The sequence below is a fragment of the Hemicordylus capensis genome, chromosome 3 (assembly GCF_027244095.1).
Source record: "Hemicordylus capensis ecotype Gifberg chromosome 3, rHemCap1.1.pri, whole genome shotgun sequence".
Taxonomy (NCBI): domain Eukaryota; kingdom Metazoa; phylum Chordata; class Lepidosauria; order Squamata; family Cordylidae; genus Hemicordylus; species Hemicordylus capensis.
This window is the reverse complement of record NC_069659.1, coordinates 244509656-244536358: the sequence shown is the minus strand read 5'-3', so window position 1 is coordinate 244536358 and position 26703 is coordinate 244509656. Positions and strand designations below refer to the sequence as shown.

Sequence of the window (26703 nt, the reverse complement as noted above, 5' to 3'; positions counted from 1 at the left end):
ACCTGATTGGGCAGTGGGGATTCCATATGCAGATAGGGAGAAGGAGCCTTTGAGAGCAGAAACACCATGGCGATTGGGCATTGGGGATTCCATATGCAGATAGAGAGGAACAGACTGGCACTGTGGTGATTGGGCAGTGGGGATTCCCAGATAAGGAGGAGGAGCCTGTGATGGTTAAGGTCAGTTGGAATGCAACTGTTACTGGTTGGAAGATCAAGAAAGAGAGGAATCTATATATATAAAAGGATAGCAGGCAGGGGTCTGCAAAAAGACGGGTCATGAGGGAGGAAAGAGTCCCTTCAGGAGAAGGAGGAAGCCAAAAGTGAATTAGATGAGGAAACAAGATGAACAAGATCTGTAATCTCAGGGAGGTAGGAAGAGAGAGGAAAAACATGAAAGAAGGAGAAAGAAAGAGTGGGGAAGAGTGAGTGGAGGAGAGAGAAAGAGAAAAAGAAGTGGGGGGAAGAGAGACAGAAGGAAGGGAAAGGGACGGGCCTGAGCCAGCGTGCAAGAGTTCCAGCAATGAAGTGGAGAGAAATAATGGTGGCGGTCAGGATGGAGGGCCGGCAGGCGAAGCCCCTCTGGCCAGGAAGAGGAGGCAGTGGCGGGGAGAAATAATGGCGGTGGCGAGGAGGTGGGCAGATGGTGGGCAAAGCCCTATCAGCCGGGAGGAGGAGGTGGGAGGCGGCGGCAGGATGGCCTGGTCCGGGCCCGCCCAATGGGGAGAGCTGCGGGAGGAGAGAGTGAGCGAGGGAGCTGCAGGGGGAGAGCGAGCTGAGGGGGGAGCGAGCGCACTGCGGGGGGAGCGTGTAAGCAAGAGAGCTGTGGGTGGGGTGTGTACACTGCAGGGGGAGTGAGCGGGCAAGAGAGCTGCGGGGGAGAGCGAGCGAGAGAGCCGCGGGGGGAGGGAGGGAGGGAGCGAGCGAGAGGGGGGAGGGAGGGAGCGAGCGGGGGAGCCGCGGGGGGAGGGAGCGAGCGGGGGAGCCGCGGGGGGAGGGAGCGAGCGGGGGAGCCGCAGGGGGAGGGGGGGAGCGAGGGAGCCGCGGGGGGAGGGAGCGAGGGAGCCGCGGGGGGAGGGAGCGAGGGAGCTGCGGGGGGAGCGAGGGAGCCACGGGGGTAGGTAGGGAGCCGTGGGGGGGGTGAGGGAGCGAGAGAGCCGCGGCGGGGAGCGAGGGAGTTGCGGGGGGGGGAGTGAGCGAGCGAGAGAGCCGCGGGGAGAGGGAGGGAGCCGCGGGGGGAGGGAGGGAGCGAGTGAGGGAGCCGCGGGGGGAGGGAGGGAGGGAGCGAGCGAGGGAGCCGTGGGGGGGTGAGGGAGCGAGAGAGCCGCGGGGGGGAGCGAGCGAGTTGCGGGGGGGAGCGAGCGAGCGAGCCGCGGGGAGAGGGAGGGAGCGAGCGAGGGAGCCGCGGAGGGAGGGAGGGAGCGAGGGAGCCGCGGGGGGAGGGAGGGAGCGAGCGAGGGAGCCGCGGGGGGAGGGAGCGAGCGAGCGAGTGAGGGAGCCGCGGGGGGAGGGAGCGAGGGAGCCGCGGGGGGAGCGAGGGAGCCACGGGGGTAGGTAGGGAGCGAGCGAGGGAGCCGTGGGGGGGGTGAGGGAGCGAGAGAGCCGCAGGGGGAGGGAGGGAGCCGCGGGGGGAGCGAGCGAGCGAGAGAGCCGCGGGGGGAGGGAGGGAGCAAGCCATGGGGGGGAGCGAGCGAGAGAGCCGCGGGGGGAGGGAGGGAGCGAGCGAGGGAGCGAGCCATGGGGGGGAGCGAGCGAGAGAGCCGCGGGATGCCACAGGCTCTGTGCACAACTGCACAGATGTTCTGTGCGGGGTCAGCTAGTTATGACTTTATTTCTTCACTGAGCCCTTGGCATTCAGAACCGTTCTGGAGCTAAGCTGAAGACAGCTGAAGTCCTGGAGCAAAGCCGAATATATTCAACACAGGTTCTGGATCTGCATAAACTGGGGCGGGGGGAATTTCTTAATAAATTATCAAGCTGCCTTTAGAATGATGAGAATTAATGCACAGCCCTTCAAAAGGGGACTATATGAATCGCAAAACTTACTTATGCAACTAACTTCTGAGTAAATATACTGTCGGCTGTTGCACCTTGCCAAAGTCTCTTTCGCCGTCTCTCTTCAGCAACCCCTCCCTCCACCCGCCCCCAGTCGGCTTAATGAGCGGGTTGCTCCCCCGGCTGCTATTTCGTCTAATCCCTGCGTTCACAGTGCCCCAAATAAACCCAGGGGAGGGCGCCTGTGTAATCCGATTCCAGGGATCGAGGGGGCCAGGCCTTCCTTGCACTGTTACTTTCTTGCTGATGCCTTTGATTCCGCAACACAGACAACCCACACCGGCCGGCGGCAGCTGTAGACTTTGCAAGCACTTCCAAGAAGGAGCCTCTTTCTGTCCGTGACCCTGACCGCTCCGGGTCTCGGCTCCCTTCCTCCCCCCGTAGGCGGGCGAGGCCGGGGCAGATCGGATCTTGCCGGGGGACGCCAGAACGGCTGCAACACATTCATTCCGAAAAACCAGCTCAGCTGCCTTCTCACCTGAGTTGGGTGACTCGCTCGGACACCGGGAGCGTGCTGCACTGTTTCAGAAGAGATCAGGGCTGGTGTCCAGAACTGGCAGGTCGTGTGTTACTCATTTATTTTCAAAGTGAGGGGAAATGTTGCAAACCGGGGGAAGTGTGTGCGTTTTTACGATGGGGACGGTTGCTTGCTGTCTCGTTAGTTAGTGGCAGTGCTCACGCACCTTTACGAGCTGCGGGCCAGGCAGAAATTCAACGGGTGTAGCTTTTCACACAATGAGCTAATAGCTCCATTCAAACCTTCGCTGCATATGTATACAGCTGCAGCAGCTGCCTGTACACTTGTATGCGTGTTTGTGTTTGTCTTCATATTAAGTTTGAACCCCTAGATACTGGGACCCTTAAATGCAGGGTACAGGTAGGAAGTGTACTACTGTACATGCATGATGTACATGTGAACATAGTACACAAATTGTACACGTGTGTGGAACTTAACATGTGAAGAGGGCTGTTGCTATGGGGGAAAGCTGCACCTGTGCCTTTGTGCCGATCATACTGCAGCTGTTAAGGGCATAGAACCTCTGTTGGGGAAGGAAATGGGGTAATTTGGGATTAAATTGAGCAGCACCCTTTAAAATTAAAAATAGTTTGTTGGCATTGTGAAGGACAGGTATACGGGAGAAGGTGGAAGAAAGGAAGAGGGCTATTTCAAGGGGAGGGGGCTGTACATACGTTATTCCTCCAGGCAACTGAGGGATCAGCTGTTCATTCTGACCTCCAGTCTCCACCTTGAGTCCCATTGTCCCAAGGACCCTCCCCTGATTATGGACCCTTAAGGTGCTCACTCTGAATGCGAGTCGAGTCAAGATACAGGCAAACGGGGAGTGAGTAGCTGAAGCGCATAAGAAGGGATTTTCAACAGAGCTTTTGGTGCAATTCACTTTGGCGGCGGGCGGGGGAAGAGGGGTAGAACTTCGGCTGTGCCTTGGCGTGGACTGTAAGGGCTAAAGGGCATCATGAAGGGGAGCTATGGTTGCCCACTGGCGAGTAAAGGGTTAAAGGCTTCCAGCCTCGGCCGGAATAGTAGAACAAGTCGGTGGGTGGAGCGTCTCTCGCAGGCCCCTCCCCCTCGCTCAATATAAAATAAACCGCCTGTTAACAATTGGTTGCATGCTGACCGGGCATTTATGGGGCAAAAGTGGTGTTGGCGGCGACGGAAAGGGGTGAGGGAGAAGGCTGTGATTCCTCTTGTAGAAGGGAAGATGGTGGCTCTCTTTATATTCGCGTTATTTATACTCGCACCTCGCATTCAGTCCGGTGTTCTTGAACAACTTTAACCAGAAACCACCTTATTATACTTGTGACTGGAAATATAGATCTAAAGAAAGCTAACTATTCCAGATTAATAATAAGTACAAGCGCAGGCTTGTCTGTGATTTTACCTGCTGCAAGAACGATTTGGGGTAGTTGTGCTCTAGGCTTGTTAGTTAATCTGAAATAACTCGTCCTCTGATTCTGTACTCGGAAGAATTGCTCTCTGCCCTGAAGTCTGCATTAGTGACATGTAACTTTAGCTGATATCTGCTTGAATTAGTTAATGTGGAGTTCAAGAATGCTAGCAAAAGCTTATTCAAGTTGATTACCACCTTAAGTGGCGCAGCAGGGAAATGCTTGACTAACAAGCAGAAGGTTGCCAGTTCGAATCCCTGCTGGCACTATATCGGGCAGCAGTGATATAGGAAGATGCTGAAAGGCAGCATCATCTCATACTGTGCGGGAGGAGGCAATAGTAACCCCTTCTGTATTCTACCGAAGAAAACCACAGGGCTCTGTGGGCGCCACTTGCCCTACACCTTCACTGCTCTTTGAAGACTGGGTTGTTGAAGCATGGTAAAAGGCTAAATATTACCCATTTAGTTCATTACCCATTTAGTTCATGAACTTCAGTTCATGAAGGGAATATTAATTCTTGAGAATAGGGAAGGAAGCAAGGGTTTGTAACAGATCTTTGCATATATTGGTTTTTTAGCCTACTTTCCAGTAGGCTTATGAGATCACCCAGCATTGTGTGTGTGTCCGTCCGTCCGTGTGTCCCATCCACCCCATCAACTTTGTAATCGGGTACTGTTGTAAGGACACATAGGGACATTTCAACTGTGTAGGCTGTGATGATGTCATCCACCTCAATCTAAGATGGTGGACATGCAAACCTTTGAGGCGCAAGTGGGCTAACTTGTGAACTGCTTAACCAATCTGAACCAAATTTGCTACTGCTACAGGGACACCTCAACGGTGTAGACTGTGACAATGTCATCCAACCCAATTCAAGATGACGGACATGTAAATTTTTGAGGTGCAAGTGCACTAACTTGTGTAGAGTCTAACTGATTTGAACCAAATTTGATACAGCTGTATGGACACATAGGGATGCCCCAATGGTGTAGTTTGTGATGATGTCATCCACCCTGATCCAAGGTGTTGGATGTGTGAACTTTTGAGACACAAGTGCACTAACTTGAGGACTGTCTAACCTATTTGAACCAAATTTGGTACAGTTGTAGTGAGTGACACAAAGATACACCTCAATGGTGTAATTTGCAATGATGTCATCCACCCCGATCCAAGAGAGTAGACACATGAACATTTGACACTCAAGAGATCTAACTTGTAGACCTCGATTTGAACCGAATTTAGTCCAGTTGTAGAAACAATGAAAAGAAAGTAGACTGATTAGTTCTTACTAGAACAACTTATTACAGTTTTGTGAACTGCTTTGATCGTTTCTTTGAACTGAAGGTGGAAAGGCGATATATAAAAACTCAAATAAATAAATGCATTATTTGTTTGGTGACAGAATTCCTAGATATCAACCAGGAGATCCAGTCTGTCGGTCCATCTTCTTCTTTCTTCTTAATAAGAAAGAGGTGGGGAGAGAGGTTTGTGTAGCATCATCTCTTACTGCCTTGGAACTTTAGAAAAGATAGGCAGGGGTTTGCCTCGCGGATTCAAGCCCCGGGATTACAACAACTGTAGCTAAATTTTTCTACATTGCAATCAGGCTAAGGTCCCTATTAAGTGCTTAATTGCGAGAGCTGTCTATTGTTTTTAAGTAATTTATTATGAGTGATTGTATTCTGTTTTATTGTGTTTTAGCACTGTTTTATTGATCATTGTATATTTGTTACTCCTATTTCTGCTGGCCAACGGCCGTAATAAAATTAATGATGAGGCAGGGGTTTGAGTTGAGATCTAGTGATAATCTAGGGTTAATGCCCCTAACTAGAAGATAGGTTGAGTGGCCCTAACTAGCTTGTTAGCTACACAGACAAGATTGCAAAAAAGAGATTGTCAGCCCAGGGGTGTAACAAGGCTGGAGTGGGCCCAGAGACACAATTTTAAAATGGGCCCCTCGCGCGCGCGCGCGCGCACACACACACACACACACACACACACACACACACACACACACACTTTACAATATATAGTCATGTGACTTGCCTGGGGGGGGGCCTCGAACGCGTGGGGGGCCCCAGGCATCTGCGTCCCCTTGCCTAATAGTAGTTATGCCCCTGTGTCAGCCTTCTAATCCACTTAGCAGCTGTAGTAGCTGTGGTCCTATGCACACGTATATGGCAGTGAACACCATGGGACTTCCTGAGGGAACAATCGGCGGCTAGGGGAGGGTACTTATTTTTGGTTTAATTTAAGGGTCTTGTGGTGGTAAGCATGGGTTTTCCTCTTTGCTAAATAGGGTCATAGCAGGATCATAGCAGGGGCAAACGGTTAAAGCCTTCTCTTTCTGTCCCAATCTGGACTGGGCCCTGGATGGCTGCAATTAATAAACGAATGTGCAGGCCTCAGTTATGTAATCTATCTAGCATAGGGCTGCAAAGTTTCAGCCCTTCCCCGGTTATTGGACCTCAGCTCCCACCACCCTCGGCCACAGTGCCCAATGATCAGGGGCGGAGCCACCATTGGGTGAACAGGTTCAAACAACCCGGTCTGCCACCAATCGGGCTGTGAGCCCTTGACATCAGATGCAGGGGGTGTTATTTTGGTTCCAAACGGGGCCATGCAGCGGCTCAAGCCGCTGGCCGTACCATCTGGGGGGCAGTGAGTGGTGGCCGAGTCAGCGATTGGTGAGCAGCCTGCTACGCTTGCCCGCCTCAGCTCCCAACGGCACGGCGGCCAGCACAGCAGCTGCCATGTGTGTTTGTGGGACTGGCAGTGGCCAGCGAACAGCCCGCTCTGCTTGGCAAGGCTGCCCGCAACCCCACCTCGACTTGGGGGAGTGGTGGTGGCAGCCAGTGAGTGGAAAGCAGACTGCTGCGCTCGCCCACCATGGCACGGCCACTGCCGTGTGTGGGGGGGGGGGAGCGGTGGTGGCCAGCAAGAGGCAGAGGACCTGCTCCGTACAGCAAGGCTGCCCACATGCCCTCCTCGACTCGGGGGGGGGGAGTGGCAGTGGCGGCCAGTGAGTGGTGGGCAGCCTGCTCGGCAAGGCTGCCTGTGCACCCCGCCTCGACTCTGGGGTGGCAGCAGTGGCAGCAGCCAGCAAGCAGCCTGCTCCACTCAGCGAGGCTGCCCGCAACCCCCGGCTCAGCTCAGGGGTGGATGAGTGGCGGTGGCCAGCAGTCTGTTCCGCTCACCCTCCTTGACTCCCAGCAGAACGGCAGCTGGCATGGTTGCCGCCATGTGTGCAGGGGCTGGGAGCGGCAGTAGCCAGTGAGAGGCAAGGGGCCTGCTCCTCGCAGCAAGGCTGCTTGCCTCGTCTCTGGGGCAGGAGCAGGGGCAGCAGCCAGAGAGCAGCCGGCTCTGCTTGGTGAGGCTGTCCGTGGACCTGCTTTTCCAGTGCCGGAGCTGAGGGGCTGCTGGCTGCCACCACCATGGAAAAGAGCACCCACCCAGGCATTGCCCGCTCCTCTCTTCCCCCTTTCAGGCTCGCCACAGGATTTCCTTTTGCTCCCCCATTAATTTTATTTTTTTAAATCAGGTCACACACACTCCACAACTCCGTTAGCCCAAGTGGAGCAGGAGGAGGGGCAGATAAATGCGTTTCAAGGAGAATATGGACACTCCTGCCTGGAAAATAATTTTCAGGGGATGGAAATTATGAATGTCCACCAGCGTACAACGAAGCATTAAACAACCCTTTCATTTTGAAACTGTTCCACAATTCCGTCACAGTCTGCAACGCATTAACCGTTGCAAATCTCGTAGTCTGGGAAATGCCCCAGAGAACTGAAGTTGCGCAGTCCTGGCCTAGTAGGACTAGGCTGTAGCATGACCACCAGATGTGAAAGAGAGCAGGATTCCGTTCTTGGATCTCTTCATATAAGAGGGACTCTTGGTAGATGCAGCTCTTGTTGCCTGTGCGTGAAGAGCTGAGCTGCCAACAATGCCAAAACAACTTTGTACTCTGTATCTGGCCCAGTGGCGGAGCCTGACCGCCGGCGGCCTGTGTGTGGCCACAGCAGCGTCCCCGCTGACCCCGCCCCCATGTCTGACATCAGATGCAGGAGATAGCCACGCCCCCACATCTGCCGTGGTCTGGCTCCTGAATGGAGCCTTGAGGCTCCGTTCAGGAGTTGGAGTTTAACTACCGAAGGGGCTACGTGGAGTTTAACTACCTTGCGTTGATTTAAGTGTGGGTCATAAGCTCGCTTTGATTAAGTTGGAGTTTAACTACCGAAGGGGCCACGTGGCCTCTTTGGGAGTTAAACTAAGGCTGGCGCTGCTTTCGCAGTGCAGGAGAAAGCAGCAAAAGCAGCGCCAGCCTTAGTCTAGCTCCCGAAGGGGCCATGCGGTTCCTGCTCAGGAGCTAAACTTGCACCCCCACGTCTGCCGTCAGCTGCGGGTGTGTGTGTGTCAGGGCCACGACCCCTGATTGGGCGTGGCCCGGGGTTTTTGAAACCATTGGCCCAATGGTGGCTCCACCCCGATCTGGCCTACAGCTTAGTCCTTGGAAAAACTGCTTTCTTCAGATCTGAGGGGAGGAGCATCTATCTCTTCAGGTAAGAACCACACTGCCTTCCATCCCTTCCTGTTCTCTTTTGTGTAACTTCAGAAGTTTTTAACTCTCATCCTTGTTGCTGGTTGCTATATAAATCATTATGTTTGTGAGCATTTGGGAGACTGTTCTTAATAGTAAAAGCTGCCTATAATAAACAAAGCGCCAAGAAAGATGCGTCTCTGGTGAACAGGTTTTTAAAATGCATCCTTAAGACTTAGTTAGTGACATACAGAAGGAAATCTTCCTTGGGTCAAATGGAAAGGTGATTCTTTGCTTCCTTTTCTTAATTGTATGTAGCTTGGGTCACTTGCTTGAGCTGTCTCTTTGCTTTATTCCTAAACTATTGTATTATGCATGTACATTATGATTCCTGTTCTTGCTTGTAACAAGACAACTATGACTTGCATAGTGCTATCTGAGTGTTCAAGGTACTTTGGATATGTTATCTCAGTAATCCTTACAACAATGCTGTAAAGTAGACCAGTATTTGTATCCTGCTATTACAGAGATTAGGGCTGGGACTGAGAAAATAGTGGCTTCCTGCAGGCTACAGCAAAGTAATTGTTGGGATAAGATTTGAACTGTTTGCACTCTTAAGCCCTATTTAGACATTATGTTGTATGTGTGTACAGATGTCTGTACACTTGCACATGTAACTGTGTGAATGACTGTACCTGCTTTTATTTTTAAAGTGAACCTGGGTACAGACCCCTCAAATGCATGGAACAGATAGGAAGTGTGCTTCTGTACCTGTGTTCAGTGTAAAGTGTGAATAACTGTAGCTGTTATGTGTGTTGTATATTTAGTGGCATATACTGTACACTTGTACAAGTGTTGAATGTAACATATGAATATGGCTTTCATTGCTATGCAATACCACCTCAGTAAACTGGCTTAATATGTCAACTAATTATAGACTGGTACATGTGTGTGGAACAGTTTTCCTTAAGACTGGGGCTGGACTTGGTGGCTTCCAGGTCCTTTCTAACCCTAAGGTTTTAAATGGCAGCTTAGGTCATAAGCACAGTGGCTGATACTTTGACTAACAAGGCTTCAGGTTCTCATAGGCATGTAGCACTGGATCCTGCTGTACTTTGTCCCTGGGTCCTCTAGCATGCACACTGTTGTGGAAGAGAGTTACGAGTTCAGAGTGCTCTGCTCCCTATGCTCCGGAACTGCTCTGTAAGACAGGAAACATATTGTTCTTAACTCTTAGCCCTCTTCCACAGCAGGGCGTTGGAGGACCCCTGGGAGTAGTGTGGACGGTTAGCGACGTGTGTCTGCAGGGGACCGAAGCACACATGCTTTGTTAGGATGTCAGCCAATATGTGGCTGACACACAAGGTCTCATGAGAAAGGATCATGGGAACTAAGGGACAAGGCCAAAAGCAGGGTGACTAGAAGAAGGGACAGAGTAAGCTGTGGGTTGAAAAACAGGAAACATGTGATTGGCAGAGGAAGCAAAGGCTTGAAGCCAAAAATACTATTACATATTGATCCCTTTTCTCCAAGGAGTTCACAATGGCATATGTGTAGTTTTGCTGGTAACCCTGTAAATAAATTGTGGCTGGCCCAGGTTAGATTGAGAAATAGAGACTGGTCCAGGATCACCCAGCAAGTGCCACGGCTGAATGGTGATTCTCTTTATTTAGCAGGGGGAGAGTAACTGGCCCTATCCACCCCCAGCACAATACCTCCAGTGACTGTTGCTGGTGTCTATCTTATGTTTCTTTTTAGATTGTGAGCCCTTTGAGGACAGGGAGCCATCTTATTTATTTGTTATTTCTCTGTGTAAACCGCCCTGAGCCATTCTTGGAAGGGCGGTGTAGAAATCAAATAAATAAATAAATAAATGGTAATAGGGATTGGAGTTTGAATGGATGAGTTATTTACTTTATATTCCACCATTCCATGTGAAAACAGGAACAATTAATTATTGTCACAGATTAAATAGGATGAGAAAAGAAAAAGGCCTTTGCCTGGTGCTGAAAGTTCATCAAAGCAGGTACCAAGGGAACCTGCTTAGTGAGAGCATTCAGTAAGCACCACTGTATTAGTTAAATTCACTAGCCAAATGCACACGAATACCATACCTACCTCTGTCGGTAATAATCCACTTACTTACAGTGACATGTTGGCATCTATGGATACTAATTGCTGCCACCAACAGTATCGACCTTGCAACTGAACATCTATATTTTATGTGGCTATTAGTTTGCTTCCATGTCAGAATTTATTTATGGAGCACTCTTGCCCAATTCGCATTCATTTCAGTTAAGCTTTCAATAGATTGCTCTTGTTGTCATCCCCCCACCCCCATTTACAATGATGAATTGATGGCTCAGAAGGTAGGCTCATAATGAAATATTTCAGGATGAACTGATTAAAGTGACTGAGTACAGTGATTTTATTGTATTAATAAGCAGATTGGAACGGCCACCTTCTGCTTGTAGCTCTCTGCCTGTTCCCTGCAGAGTCAAGGAAGTAACAGTTCCTTTAATGCTGACAAATTACTAGGACAGGCAAAGTAATGAAGTGTGGCAGGATTATGGGCTGCTTTCAACACTGTTATGCCTTCTTTATAGGTAACCATTACCTGTAAGTAATTACCTTTCATTATAGGTAACCATTATTGATTTAATTAGCTAATTCATTGCTGCATTTTATTAATTAAAAGACTGTGTTGCAGTATTTATCTGCCCGTAACTATTCTCACCAGTGATCTAACATACAGTAGTATGCTTTTTCCTCACTAGAGGAAAAAGGATACCATAGTGACCTCACTATGATGGCCGATGGTCTGTCATAGTTGTGTGTGGTTTTTTTGAGGCAGGGGAAAGCTCCATTCAGACTATTACCTTGGCCATTAACATGTGTTTAAAGCAGTGTGGTATAGTGGCTAGAGTGCTGGACTAGGACCAGGGAGACCCGAGTTCAAATCCCCATTCAGCCATGATACTTGCTGGGTGACTCTGGGCCAGTCACTTCTCTCTCAGCCTAACCTACCTCACAGGGTTGTTGTGACGAGAAACTTAAGTATGTAGTACACCGCTCTGGGCTCCTGGAGGAAGAGCGGCAGGCTCGGACTGGCTCACTGAGCAGCAGGGCATTTTCCCGGTGCACCCTCCCCTGGTGCACCCTGCTGCCCTCGCTGGGCTCTCCCCGCACCAGCTGCCCGGCTCCCCTTTCCCCTTCTCTCTGTCTGGAGAGCCCCACCTCCTCTCCTTCTGAGTGGTCATGAGAAGTAGGCTCAGACTGCCCTTAGGGCAACAGGGCATATTCCCGGTGTGCCTCACCTGCCCCACCCCACTGGCTGCACCCCACCCCACCCCTGTGCCTCAACTCCCACCCTTAAGTACCCATTCTGCTCAAAACCTGGTCCCTCCCCACATACATTCCACCACCCTCTCAGTGCCCCCAGTCCAGCACTGAAGAGCGGGATATAAATGTAGTAGTAGTAAAATAATAATAATAAGAAGAAGAAGAAGAAGAAGAAAAATGGTGAGAGAGAGACACCCTACACACCATCTTATCTATATGTAGGAATATACAAGATTTATTGGCTATTTCTCTAAAATGTGTTTATCAGTTAGTACTTCTGTTAACCTTAACAGATTTTGTGTGGCTGCTTCCCGTGCCACTCCAGTCTTGCATGGTATGGAAAGATAATAGCACTTACATTTATAGCAATAACACTTACATTTATATACCGCTTTATAGCTGGAAGCTCTCTAAGTGGTTTACAATGATTTAGCATATTGCCCCCCAACACTCTGGGTACTCATTTTACCGACCTCGGAAGGATGGAAGGCTGAGTCAACCTTGAGCCCCTGGTCAGGATCGAACTTGTAACCTTCTGGTTACAGGGCGGCAGTTTTACCACTGCGCCACCAGGGAGGGACAAACAATATGGCTATTTCCTGCAGCAGTGCTGTCCCCACCCTTGGGCTGATTATCCCAGCAGGGAGTTATTCACACATGGCTTCATGCTTCAGGGTAAATGTTGAGCGAAGCCACTTCAAACTACACTGTTTTGAAACAAGTTCACGACATGTGTCCGTGCTTTGCTTCTAGCCAAAGTAAGGCGGGGGGGAGCTTCCTAAAGAGTGATATCTGCATTTCTAAAGAGAGCATCCCTCATCATGCTAATAAATCTATGTCAGTGCCTCTCCCTATTTGCTCTGGTGTTTTCAGAAAAAGTAGCTTAAAATCAGCATTTTAAAAATCCAGAAATACCTAGAATTTGCATTACAAAGCTCTATTTGTGTGTGGAGTGGGTCCAAGAATCTCAAAGGGACCTCAGAGTAAGTTTGGCTGATGTGTGAATGCACACACATTTTTCTGAAGAAGACTCTCGGGTAGAAGCCCTGTGTGTAAAGCCTCCTGGCACACAAAATAAAGGCCCTCCCACATGACCTTGCTCTTGACTGGAGTGGGATGGGAAGCAGCCACATAGAAGTGGCCACTGTGGTAAGAATTAGCCTTAAGTTTGAGGCAGTGTACATCTCCTGCAATTGGTTAACAAAGGTAACAGCTTTTCCTCACCAGAAATACAATCTGATAGAAAGTTTCTAGTACAGCAGACATTAAAGAATTGAGAGCAGGACCTTGAGGAGAGATCTCAAAACTAAGTAATTTTGTCTATGTAATTGCCTGCAAAACTTTCTGCAAAAGCTTAAATGGTGTATGTGAATCCTCACACTACATAGGAACATAGGAAACTGCCAGATATTGAGTCAGACCATTGGTCTATCTAGCTCAGTACTATCTACACAGACTGGCAGTGGCTTCTCCAAGGTTGCAGGCAGGAATCTCTCTCAGCCCTATCTCGGAGAAGGAAGGGAAGGAAGGGACTATCTAGGGAGGGAAGACGCGACCAAAAGGTTCACGCAGAGGAGACAGTAAATCTCTTCTGGAAAAGTTTGTATGGTTATGTGCAAATAGACAAGAGTATCTCTTCTAAACAGCAATGGGACAAATTGTGGAAATGGACATCTGACGTAACCCCCCCCCCCCCGATTACCTGATGTGCCTTGTAATCCCCCACCCCCGAGTTACAGTACTACCTGCATATACTTCATAATCTTGTGTGTTTCCAAATCCTTGTGTGTAAATCTTTGTAGATATATCATGTACAAACAACCACTTTGTATATAATTGTGCTTTGGCATCGTACTGTATGCTTTGGTAGTTTGTTGGTTCAATTAAAAAATCTTGTCCTAAAAAATAAATAAATAAATAAAAAATCTTGTCCTGTCTCGGAGAAGCCAGGGAGGGAACTTGAAACCTTCTACTCTTCCCAGAGTGGCTCCATCCCCTGAGGGGAATATCTTGCAGTGCTCACACATCAAGTCTCCCATTCAGATGCAACCAGGGCAGACCCTGCTTAGCTAGGGGGACAAGTCATGCTTGCTACCACAAGACCAGCTCTCCTCTACCCACAAAAATCGGGGCGGGGGGACCTACTGCATATTTCCAAAAGTGGCTGTACACAAGGAGAGTGTGGGAAAGTTAAGAGAAAAAAGGCTTCAGCTTCTAAATTATGAATGCACATTACTAAAATCATGAAACAGTGGAAAGCAACCCAGAGAATTATTTTCTTTTTGTTTAATAAATAATAGAACAAAGTCAACAGCATTAGACTTTATTTTATTTTATTTATTTATTTATTTATTACATTTATAGCCTACTCTTCCTCCAAGGAGCCCAGAGTGGTAAACTACATACATAAGTTTCTCCTCACAACAACCCTGTGAAATAGGTTAGGCTGAGAGAGAAGTGACTGGCCCAGAGTCACCCAGCTAGTATGGCTGAATGGGGATTTGAACTCGGGTCTCCCCGGTCCTAGTCCAGCACTCTAACCACTACACCACGCTGGCTATGTGCTACTTAAGCGATTTTGCCTCATTCTTTTCTTCTTCTGAGTTTCTGAACCTCCTATCCTGCTTGGCTTCTTGAAGAAGCAACTGTTCGTGTCCTCAATACACCCTCATTTTCTCAACGAAAAACATTTTCTGCCAGTGAGCACCACTTTGTGATTATTAACATTCTGTTTGATTATAGGATTAACAACAACAACAAAAAATCCTTTCAATTAAGAAATGAGTTGAAGCATTTAGAAACTCACTCATGCACGAAAAAGCATGGAAATGGTAAGTTAAGGCATGTCTCTTAATCTTCATACCATATAAGCAGTGAGCACAAATCTGAGTCTAGTCTGTATGAAGCAGTCCTGCTTTGCTTCCAGCTGAACCCTTCGGTCTCCAGAAGCTCTGGTCCTACCTCTCCCACTCCTCTACTACTGAAAGTACTTGCAGGACTGGCTGGAAGACAAGCTGCTTTCCTGTATTTTCCTGAGAAAGCTAGCAGTGTCTCTTTCAGTTTGAATGTTAAGAGGTCCTTCCTCTCTTGCTCTACTTTCCTTAGAATCCTGGCTGCAGGTACTCCTAGGAATGGTAGTCTTTTCTGAGGCTTCAGGGAACAAAGATACAAGAAAGGAGCCTGTTTCTTGCCCAGTCCTAGAAGTATCATCTCCAAGATAGGGCTGAGAGAGATTCCTGCCTGCAACCTTGGAGAAGCCACTGCCAGTCTGTGTAGACAATACTGAGCTAGATGGACCTGTGTTCTGACTCAGTATATGGCAGCTTCCTATGTTCCTATGTTACTTTCATTGGGCTAGAAAAGGGCACAAGCCAACATTATATTAGTTCTGCTATTATTTAAAGCTATAAGCTAGCATTTAGACAAGTACAGCTGGAAACCTATGGACCTGAGCCTTGGAAGTGCCATGTACAGTGAGAATACTGAGATCTTGGCACTGTTTATGTAACAGGATTCCTAAAAGCACCAGTCTAAATTATGAGCCTATTGTGTTAGGCTCCAGGCTTATGGTATTGGTATTGGGGCTCATGTTTAAACTTAAAACTTACAGAGAAAATTTCCTCGGTACTTCCCAGTTCCAGCAACAAAAAATACAGCTTTCAGATTAAGGATTCTGTATACCAAATTGTACTTAATTAAGTCTTTCAGTATCTCCCTGGGTTTGAGCTACCAGATGACCTGCTTTTAATTTTGGTTTTAGCCATGTACACAAGGATATACTAGCTGGGAAATCTGTAATATGATGGTGGTGGTGGGGAGGGGGAGAACTTGTATCCTGATATTAGATCCTGTCCCATAACTTTACTCAGTCATGTACTCTGTAGGTAGAGAAATAGGAATCATTATTGTAACTTTTATAGTTCTCAAGATAATATGCTTTTAAAAATTAGCCTAGCAACAGTGGGGACTAAAAATGTACCCCATTGGCTGATGCGGTTATGATGTTATTACTCTGCTCTTTTCTGGGGCAAACGCACTGCTTATTTTATTGGCTTTACTCTGTTGTCTTCTTGTTCTTCTAACTTTGCTGTTAGAAGAAGACAGTGTAAAGTTCATCTAACTCGCCCAAAATTAAGGTAAACAAATTGCAGTCTTTTAGAGGGGTGGGTGGGAAAGGTGGGGGCTGCTTCTTCCAGCTACTGTTACTTTTCTCTGATCAATCTACAGGCTGCTAAAATCTTGCCTTGATACTGCAGGCCTTTGGTGTATGAGGAGGTTGCAGCTCTAATTTGAGTTAGATATTGGGGGGCACTGAGGAACTCCTTCTTCCTCTACTACCATCTCTAGGAGTGGGGATGGAGTGTTGGGGAGCAGAAGGCAGGGGGCATCAGTGCAAAAGCACGATTACTGGGACAGACTGAAAGACCATTCGTTGGAAGCTCTGTTTCCTGAGTCTCTCCCATGTTCCTAAACTGGGTGGGGGGACTCTCTCTGGCTGAGTCTCTCCCATGTTCCTAAAGTGGGTGGGGGAACCCTGATCTGGGAGGGTCAAGAAGATGAAGATAGGAGCAGAGTAGAAGGGGGCTGGCTAAGACGTCTGGGAGAGTGAAGCACCTCTACTTATTTTGTATGGGGTGGGGGAGAGAAACCCTGTCCCTATGGCACTTCAGCTGGGGTTTTTAGAGATATCAGATACACCTGCAACTATGGTTAAACTGAGATCCTGCCCCCCCCCCGCAAAGAAAGATTCCATCTGCCCTAGAATTGTTGCTCTTCAATCTTGAGTGCAAGAGAAAGGACACTCTTGAAGTGTGAGAGAAAGGTAATGAAAGAAACACACTCTGCATTTAATGATGGGTTGTTGTTTTTTAAAGGCTTTCTGCACACATGTTGGCATTGTTAGATGTTGCTGCACATATTCCTGGGCTTGACCTTTTGCTGCTTAACCTTCTTGGCAATTTGCAAAGTTATATATTTTTATTTATTTTACAAAGTTAGAAGGAGAACCCCCCACCCCCTGTCAAGGCTTGTGTGATTTTAACTAATAGAAACGCAACACGACTGTATATTCGTATATATTTTTAAAAAGTTTGGTTTCTGTCCCTCATGTGGCAGTTAAATGGACACAGTTGTACTAGTCCACATGCTTCCACATAACATGGTGGCAGAACTCTTGTTTGGACTATCCATAGCTCATTAACAGCCATGCCTTCCAATAGCACTGAATTCCTCAGTAGTGTAGTGACATCTTGATGCCTAAATTAGGGAATAGCATTCCATATGGACTGCCATATGGAAAAGCAGACAGGTCTCCCATACCTTTAAGAGATGCAGAAAATGGGGAATTTCAGCAGGTACAGCTTTGATGGCAATGGTAAACCCCTCCTATACTCTACCAAAGAAAACCACACGACTCTGTGGTCACCAGGAGTTGACACTGACTCGACAGCAGATAAATGTGTTTCAAGGAGAATATGGACACTGCTGCCTGGAAAATACATTTCAGGGGATGGAAAATATGAATGGCCACCAGCTTAATGAAGCATTAAAAAGACCTTTACTCTTGTTTTGAAACGGTTACACTATTTTGTCGCAGTTACTGTTGCAAATCTCGTAATCTGGAAAATGCCCAGGGGAAAGGAGGACTGCAACTAAGAGATGCAGAAAAGAGGGAATCTCAGTAAAGGTATAGGAGACCTGCTCACTTTTCCATATGGCAGCCTTATACCTCTACCATACTTGGAGAGTCAGCTGTGAGTGACACACTGAAACTTAAAAAAAAAAAATTATGTTGCAGCATCTCTTGTGATCTTGCAAAGGATCTCAGAAGATGTATTGTAGCCGTTGGTACAAGCATATCTGGAAATGGTCTTTGAAGCTCAGCAGTGGCTTTGGGATACTGATGTCTGAAATAGGAGACATAAATCATATTCTGGAGTGAGTGGGGAAACATAAAAAAACACATTAATGTATATGGAGCTTATTCATTGAAAGCTTCTAGAGAAGCACTGGCAGGTATGTGGGGGATATTCTTGTCAATAAACATTTTTTTAAAAAATTGTACTTTGAAATTTGGGGAGGGGGGACCCATAATGGGAATCCCTTCACAGGGCAATGGTCTTCTGAAATAGTGTGGGGTTGATTACTTTTTCACTTGTGGAACATTTTGAAATACCTTCAGATTTCCATGCTCTTCATCTTGCCTTCTCTGGATTCTTTCAAACATCACAACACATTCTATGTGATCTGCCTCATCTTGTCTTTGACAGTTCAATAGCCATGCCCTCTCACAGAATCATGTCAGTGAAAGGCTGGCATATTCAGCAGCATTGGAAAATAAACATAAACATGGGCTGCTCCTCACAATGTCATGTGATGTATGGGTGGCAACACATTTTTCTCACTGGGGTGCAGTAGAGTGCATTCTGATCAGTTATCCTCTAGACCAGGGTGCACGACATCAGCCCTCCAGATGTTGCCAGACTACAGATTTGATCATTTTTTACTACTGAACATGGGGGCTGAGTATGATGGGAATTGTAGACCAGTAGCAGCTGGAGGACTGAGGTTGGGCACCCCTGCTCTAGGCATTAGAAGAGATGTTTCCCATACATCTTAGGCTTGCTCCACCATGAGGTTTTTACAGACAGGGCTTCCCACCTAATCCACTCCTGATTGGAGTGTGACAGTCCACATAGTCACTGGATTTAACACGAGCTCCCTGTGGGCTATCAGGGACTGGGACAGACAGGGCTTTGTTTTTCTCCAAAAGGAGGCTGTGAAATCCTCAATTTCCAGCAGCTTTTGGATAAAAGTTGTTGATGGAGGTGCTGGTGGCTATGCAAATGGTCCATCTAATCCTTCGAATTAAAATGCTTCAAATTTGCTGCAAAGCAGATTTGCTCTTCAGAGACTCCAAGGCATAGAGCCATGTGTGAAAAACCTCTATGGCAATCCCAATTTGGATGTAAGGGCTACTCTTTGCTATTAGCAGTCAGTACGGTTTACAGTGTTTTCCCAGGCTTCTGATAACCACGAGACACTAATTTTTCTGAATTAAAATGGGAAGCATGCTTTGAAGATATATGGAGGAAGCTATTGCCCTGTTCAGTTGCTGTTTGATGGTACTAAAGTACAGGAAGTATGGAAGTAAATTGGCTATATTATTCTTCTCAGGACAGAAGCCTAGGGATGTGCCCCAAACCAGTTTTGCCAGTTTGAGTCACATCTGGACCGGATTCAGACTGATTCAGCCTGCTTCGATTTGGCTCCAGTTCAGGTGAGGATTGCTCTTTACTAGTTAAGGGGTAGGGGGGCGTCCCTAAACCTAGAGGGGGTGGGAGGGGAGTCGTTTAGTACTTACAAGTGCTAGCAGCAGTGGCTGGTGGGGGGGTTGATGGTAGCCCCAACTGGCTTCCCCAAGAGTAACACAGGCCAGTGGCCAGTGTTCCCTCTAACAGGGACTCCCAGATGTTGTTGACTACAACTTCCATAATTCCCAGCTAAAGGCCACTGGCAGTTGGGGATGCTGGGAGTTGTACTCAACAACCTCTGGAATTCTCCGTTAGAGGGAATGCTGCTGGTGGCTGCTTGGTTTGGGTCTTCTCTGGCCTGGTTCTGGCCTCTGCACATACGTGGAAGCCTTTTTATTGACCTTCACATGTGCAGAGGCCATTTGCATGACAATGCAATTTGTGTGGTCACACAAATGGCCTCTGCACATGTGGAGATTATTAAAATGGCCTCTGTGCACAGAGGACTGAATTGGGCCACCGCTGACCCGGGCTACTCAGCGGGGACAGCAGCGGTGGGAGGGAGCTGCTGCCACAGCCACCGCAACTGCTAGTACTTGTGTAAGTACTAAATAACTCCCCTTTATTGGTAAAGGGGAATCCTTACCAGATTCTCCTTTACCAGCAGAGCTCTGAATTGGCTTGGTTTGAATTCAGACCAGCCAAGCCAGTTCAACATGGAGCCTGGCTTGAACACTCCATTATTTCCTTCCTTGGTTATGTTTCTCTGGAAATTGCTATCTACACTGAAGATACTACTACAGTGGATTTTTTATCACTTTGGAGACAGAAGGAGTTTGATGATGGTAGATGCCACATGGGGTATTTTGAATATAATATTTAAAAGAACATCTTGAAGTACAAGATGGCTCCCTGAAAAAGAAATCAGAAAATCATAGGAAAAATATGTTGTTGCTACTACACAAAGACACTTAGCCTCTACCCAAGACATATAAGAAGTTACACAATCAAAACAGGCAAGGGATGTGGGCGGGGGAGAGACCATTACTTGACTTAGAACTGGTTTGGGTTTTTCAAAGTGACCTGCAGCTGAGACATAAATTTGGCAAAACAACAAAGTCACACAGTGGAGGCATCACTCTGCATCCCAGCGTGAGCCCATTTCCTGTAGGAGTAAGTGCTGTGTCCTTGAATACCATGTTCTAATCCACTAGTGCATGATGCAAAATTCCCAGAGCCTGCAAAATAAGCAATTTGGGTTGCTTTGGCTTCTTCATAGGGAAACTAGACAGTAAATAGGATTTGGGAGCCACTATATAAGAATGAAACTTAATTGGGGGCAAAGCTGGGAAATGAACTTCAAGATAAAGATCCTGCCCATCTCGTATTTTACTGGTGTTTTGATATAAGTGAGTTCTTTAGAGGAAGAGCAGGATGAAAACACAACCAACAATAAAACAAGTTGTTCTCCATAGTATATAGATGTTTAGAGATGTCTTTTATCTTTTTGATTCAATTTTTTCCTTGCCTTTTGTACTCTCTGTATTAGAAATTAATAAAAATCTTAATTAAAAAAACACAAGTTGTTCTGGTAAGAACTAATCTGCCTACTTTCCTTTCACTATATTCTTAATTGATAATTACTGTCTTCACACATTAGCCTATTTGCACCTCAAATGTTTATGCACCCACCATCTTGAAATGGAGTGGATAACATCATCGCAAATTACACCATTGAGGTGTCCCTATGTGTCCCTACAGCTGTAGCAAATTTGGTTCAAATTGGTTAGGCGGTTCACAAGTTAGCCCACTTGTGCCTCAAATTTTTATGTGTCTGCCATCTTGGATTGGGATGGATGACATCATTACAAACTCTGCCATTGAGGTGTCCCTATGTGTCCCTACAACTGTACCACCCAATTTGGTTCATTTTGGTCTAGGCATTGTGAAGTTGATAGGAGAGGACACACACAGAATGCTGGGTGATCTCATAAGCTTATTTTCATTAAGGAAAGTAGGCTAAAATATACGGTGGGTAGTATCCAGACTAGTTAGTCATGACTAAACACCATTGAAGTCAATGGGACAAATTAGTCATGACTTAGTCTGGATGTTGTCCTTTGTGTCTTGCTCATTTTTGTAGGTTCATATTTTGTCTTTCATTTCAGTAGCAAATCTGAAATGAACTGAGTTGGATTAGAAAAGTAGTACTTTTCACAGTATTTTGTTTTGAAGAAGCAAGATTTTTTTTAAAAAAAGTATTGGCTCTCTTGAACTTGGTGCTAAAGAAGACATTTGAAGATACCATGGACACATGGACAGCCACAGAGCCACCTAATGGCACAGTGGGGAAATGACTTGATTAGCAAGCCAGAGGGTGCCAGTTTGAATCCCCACTGGCATGTTTCCCAGACTATGGGAAACACCTATATTGGGCAGCAGCAATATAGGAAGATGCTGAAAGGCATCAACTCACACTGTGAGGGAGATGGCAATGGTAATCCCTTCTACCAAAGACAACCATGAAGCTCTGTGGTCTCCAGGAGTCGACACTGACTCAACGGCACACTTTACTTTATGGACAGCCAGGAAAACAAACAAATGGATCAAAGAACAAATCAATCCAGAATTTTCACTTGAGGCACAAATGACCAGGCTCAAACTATCATACTTCGGACACATTATGTGAAAAGCCAGCTCCCTTGAGAAGTCCATAATGCTTTGAAAAGTTGAAGAAAAGAGGAGAAGAGGACGACCAGCAGCAAGGTGGATGGATTTTATTATGACAATAATGAATGCACCACTGAAATACTTTAAAGGCCAATCTGAAGGTGGATCATCCTGGAGAGAATCTATCTATGTGGTCACTAAGAGTCGACACTGACTTGATGGCACTTAATCAATCAGTCAATCTTCACATAATGCATAATCAGCCTATGGAATTCCCTGCCACAATATGTGGTGATAGCCAACAGCCTGGCTGGCTTTCAGAGGGATTTAGATAAATTCATGGAGAACAGGTCTATCAATTGCTACCAGTCTGAGGGCTATAGGTCACCTCCAGCTTCAAAGGCAAGATGCTTCTAAATACCAGTTGCAGGGGAGTAACAGCAGGAAAGAGGGCATGCCCTCGGTAATTGCCTGTGGCCTTCCCAAAGGCATCTGGTGGGTCATTGTGTGAAACAGGATGCTGGACCAGATAGGCCTTGGGCCTGATCCAGCAGGGCTATTCTTATGTTCTTATTTAGTTTTCTTTGAAAAGTTAAAGGAATGGCTAATCTTTTGCATGTGTTTCTTTTGATTGTAGTGTATTCTGGGAAAATATCACCATAATAAATGCATTTGATGTCAAAAGGATGTCATCATACAAAAGTCCTCTGGTCTAGTTTTTGTTTTTTAACTTTCGCAGTCTGATTTTCTGCCAAAAGGAAAAGAATAGAGATAATATATTTCTAAAGTGTGAACTTTCTCTTGGGAAAGAAGTCTCCTTTTTGGTGTGGTTGAGAGGGGAGAGACCTTTAGGGGACTGACTTTGGTTCATATTTTCTTGCAGAGGATTCAAGTAGATAAAATGTTTACTGTTTTTGCCCTTTGAATGATCTAACCGCTCAGAAGCAAGAGCTCTTCTTTGAGGAGCACAGTGATACATTAATTGAAGTAGGATTCTGTCATTCTTAACATGCACATTAATGTTTGCATCTTGTGATTCTTATAGTCTGGGATGTGTTTTGTTTTCTATACCAGTTAAAATCACCACATTCAGGGTACTTATTAGGGGTTTTGGTTTTTTTTACTTCCTTATGCTTCCAGCATATGATGTTTGTTACAGAGCTCTCAGTAAATCTCTCTCCTTGGTTACATAACGTTGCAAGTGCAGGAGAGGGGTAAATGTTCAGTGTATAAAAAGAAACAAAGATTAAAGTGTAAAAATAAATAACAAGTTTATTATTTGCTTAAGATGGAAACAGAATCTCTGTGAAGCAGGGCACATAGACATGGTTAAAATATTGCCTTTTCTGTCGGGTATTAAATACAGAGTAGGGGCGTGCACAAAACCAGCTCAAGTGGTTCAGTTCGAATTCAAACCAAACTCAAACTGGTTCTGAAAAGTTCTACATAGGGTATAATGGGGACATGAACCTTCCCATTATGCCCTATGCAGAGCACCAGGGGTACAAAACCAGGTTGGATGGTAGGCACCCATGGGTGCCAATAACCACCCAAACCCCAAAGCAATCAGACACTTGTGCGATTTTTAATGATTTTTAAAAGTTATAGTGAGTGACACATAGGGACACCTCAAATCCTCATAATGGGGATTTGAGGTGGTCCCAATTCCCCCCTTGTGGTGTGCAGGTGCCCTAAAGCAGGTTTGGAGGGGTGTGTGAGGCATATAGGGCAACAACACCCTCCTCAATCCCCAGGACTGAGGAGGGAGTTGTTGCCCTATATGCCTCACCCCCCCCCCACCTGCTTTAGGGCACCTGCACACACCACAAGGGTGGGGTGTATGTTATTTTGTTTTTGTTTTGTTTTTGGCTTCTTTGACTAAGAGAACTGTCAGAGAAGCCAAAAACTAAAAAATAAATAAATCCTTAAACACCTATACACCCCACCACCTTGAGGACTGAGGGAGGAGTTGTTTCCCTATGTGCCTCACCCCCACCACCCACTTTTGGGCACCCATGCACCCCCCAAGTGGGGGGAAAGGGCCACCTCAGCCAGCTCAAATCCCCATTGTTCCCCATGGCAAAAATAATGGACAAATCACTCCAACCCAGTTTTGCACCCCTAGGAGGCTGCAACCCAAAGATAGTGATGCAACTAAAAAACATCAAGCTGCAAACCAAAAAAACAACCACAGAGACAGATCTGCCTGCACTAGAGAGACTGAACAACTGCAAAACCAAGAAAACCAAACACTAAAAGACTACAGCCACAAACACCTAGAAAGACACGCTAGGCAGCAAAACCAACCTGGCATGCAAACAGCAAAGAAAGAGGGCGAGGAAAAGCAATGTCGAAAACACCCCACACTGAATGAAAATTTGAAATAACGCACCTTGAGATTTTTTCTACTCTTCTCTTTGTGCATCTGGCTACAATAAAGGAAAATCTGCCTCAGTCTGGAAGGTCTACCACATTTTTGCTGGAGACCCCAGACACATGGTGGCACTAGACCACTGACTCATCATTGGCAGTGCATGCGTGTGCATGCTAGAACTGAGAGGAAAAGAAAGGGGGGGCCTATATGCACATTTTGAAATATATTATACAGACACATCTTTTGTACAACTATTTACACACTAAGTATGTACACAAACCAAAGCTTCCAAAACACTATCTACACAAAAGAAAGGAACCTCTCCACCACACACACACACACCCCACCACACCCCACTCCCTACCTCTGAACACACATCCACACAACAGCTAGTTCTAGAAATTCACAGATTTACAATTTTATGCATTTTCATTTTTACACTTTCATTCTACACACTTGCAGATTTACATTTCTCTTGTTTACACCTTCACATCTACATTTTTATAGCCACCTGCTGCCTCCCCCAAGTCACCTATGTACACATTAAAAAATTTAAATATTTACAAAATCTACACAGATAAAAATATACACTGCCGCGCTCTGCGTGGATCACCCCCTCTGCCGTGTGTGTGTGTGTGTGTGCACCCGCGCCCACCCAAGGCCCCCTGAGTGCTGCTGGACAAGTGAACCAGGGGATGTTCAGCATCATGGGTGGTGCCACTGGGTGTATGTGCAGATTGCGTTATGTCATAGCACTAGTGGCACGCTGTGGCATGTTAAAGCCAGAAAAGGGGGGGGGTAGGGTCGAGCTGAAGATATTGCTGGGCAGGAGACCAATACTATAGCTCCCAGTAAACCATGGGCCAGTCACTCAACCAACTCAACTTCCAGCTTGGGGTATCTCAGCAGTGGGAGGTTCAACTTGAGGAAAACCAACTGCTCCACCAAGCTAGGGTTCAGCTGGGAGTGATGAGGGTCACCACATGTGTTCTCTGCCTGCATGTGAGAACACCCACTCATTCTGGACATTGGTCAGCAGGCAGGAGAGGAGGTACACAGCTATCGTGCCAGGTCCAGCCAGACTTGGTGGCAGATTGCCCAGAACTGTGCATGGTCCATCTCAGGGTGATCCTCCACAGACTCCAGCAGGTACTGGAAAATGGATTGCTCAGCACTTCTGCTGGGCCTGGTAGGCCAAGTCTCCTACACCCTGGGCAGGGCACCAAGGCACACCCTCTTGAACCACTGTGTGAAACAAACAGGAGGAACTGCCTGCTGCATTGGTGCAACTGCCTGGGATGTCGTAGGCTTGAGCTCGAAATGTTTCGGAGGCCATTATAAAGGCCTCTGAAACATTTTGGCTCGAGTGGGGGGAGGGGTTGGTGTTTCAGCACCGGTGGGGGTGGTACTTTAAGGGCGGGGGAAGAGTGTACTCACCCCTCCCGCCACATTTCCCCACCGGCGCTCTGTTATTTTAAAGCTCCTTGGGGCAGCAGTGTTCCTCCCTGCCGCCAAATTTCCCTCATTGTCCGGAGGTAGTGACCATGTGTGTGCTACTTCTGGCCACTTCCGGCCAATGAGGGAAACGGGATGGCAGGGAGGAATGCTGCCATCCCAAGCGGCTTAAAAATAACGGAGCGCCAGCGAGAGAAATGCGGCGGTGGGGGAGGGTGAGTACACCCTCCCCCGCCAGTGCTGAATAACATTTGGGCACATCCCTAGGATGCCATGCTGCAGATTGGGAAGAGGAAGGGGTGGGAGAGGAAGGCCTGCCCAAACTACTGCTGCGTGTGGGTTGCACAATCTCGCGGGTTGCACCATCACCACCCTCCTAATCTCTGGTCCTCTGACCCTACTCTCTAACTCTGGACCAGGAGTTCTTTCCACTTGGGCAAGTTGCCAGTGCAAATGACATTGCCCTTGATATTCGGGTCACAAAGACAAACCAGGACATACTCCTTTTTGAGACCCAGTCTAGCTACCAGCCACTCAACAACCCCAGTCATCAGCCGGCCAGCCAGAACACGCCACACAAGATAGTTAAGGGAAGGATTTCCTTTTGTAGAAACCTTACCCCTTGTCTTCAGCAAGATTTTTTTCTTTATAATTCTACCAACTTAACCAGGATGATTGGCTGGTAGGCATGTACTAGCCTATCCTAGGTTCTTCCTGGAAGTTTTCTCCTTAAAACAACAAACTCAAAACTGTGTTACCTTATTGTCCTTTTGTAAGCTTTAGATAGGATGTTATATTTGTGTTCTTTAAGACTCTTGAATGAGTGCCATCTGACCCTAGTATAACTTGTTAATTTGTCACTTGCTTCTAAAGTTGGGTGCCTCTAGTCCTTCAGATATACTTTCCTCTTATTTTCTTCAGATCAGCTTTTAAAAGGAAACCTTATTGTTTCTGTTCCCAAAAACCTCAGTGTTCCATAGTGAAGGTTCCAACTTTACACTGTTTTATGCACCATCACTGTAGTTTGCGGGAATAGGTAAATGTGACAGGCAGATACACGGGTGTAACAAGGCTGGAGTGGGCCCAGAGACAAAATTTTAAAAT

General features: G+C 46.9%; 1 protein-coding gene across 10 annotated transcripts in view; it reads left to right on the top strand.

Moving 5' to 3' along the window:
- The first annotated feature begins 2346 nt into the window (after positions 1–2346).
- Positions 2347–26703, top strand: part of SLC16A12 (solute carrier family 16 member 12) — a 68132-nt gene continuing 43775 nt past the window's right edge. The window contains exons 1-3 of one of the 10 annotated variants that reach the window (XM_053304761.1): positions 2347–2614; positions 14590–14678; positions 19024–19126. The gene's annotated coding sequence lies outside the window, so the exon portion shown is untranslated. Of the gene's footprint in view, positions 2615–3665; positions 3737–8506; positions 8528–14589; positions 14679–19023; positions 19127–26703 lie in introns of those variants that run through there. The other 9 variants (XM_053304764.1, XM_053304759.1, XM_053304762.1 and 6 more) reach the window with 9 other exon arrangements.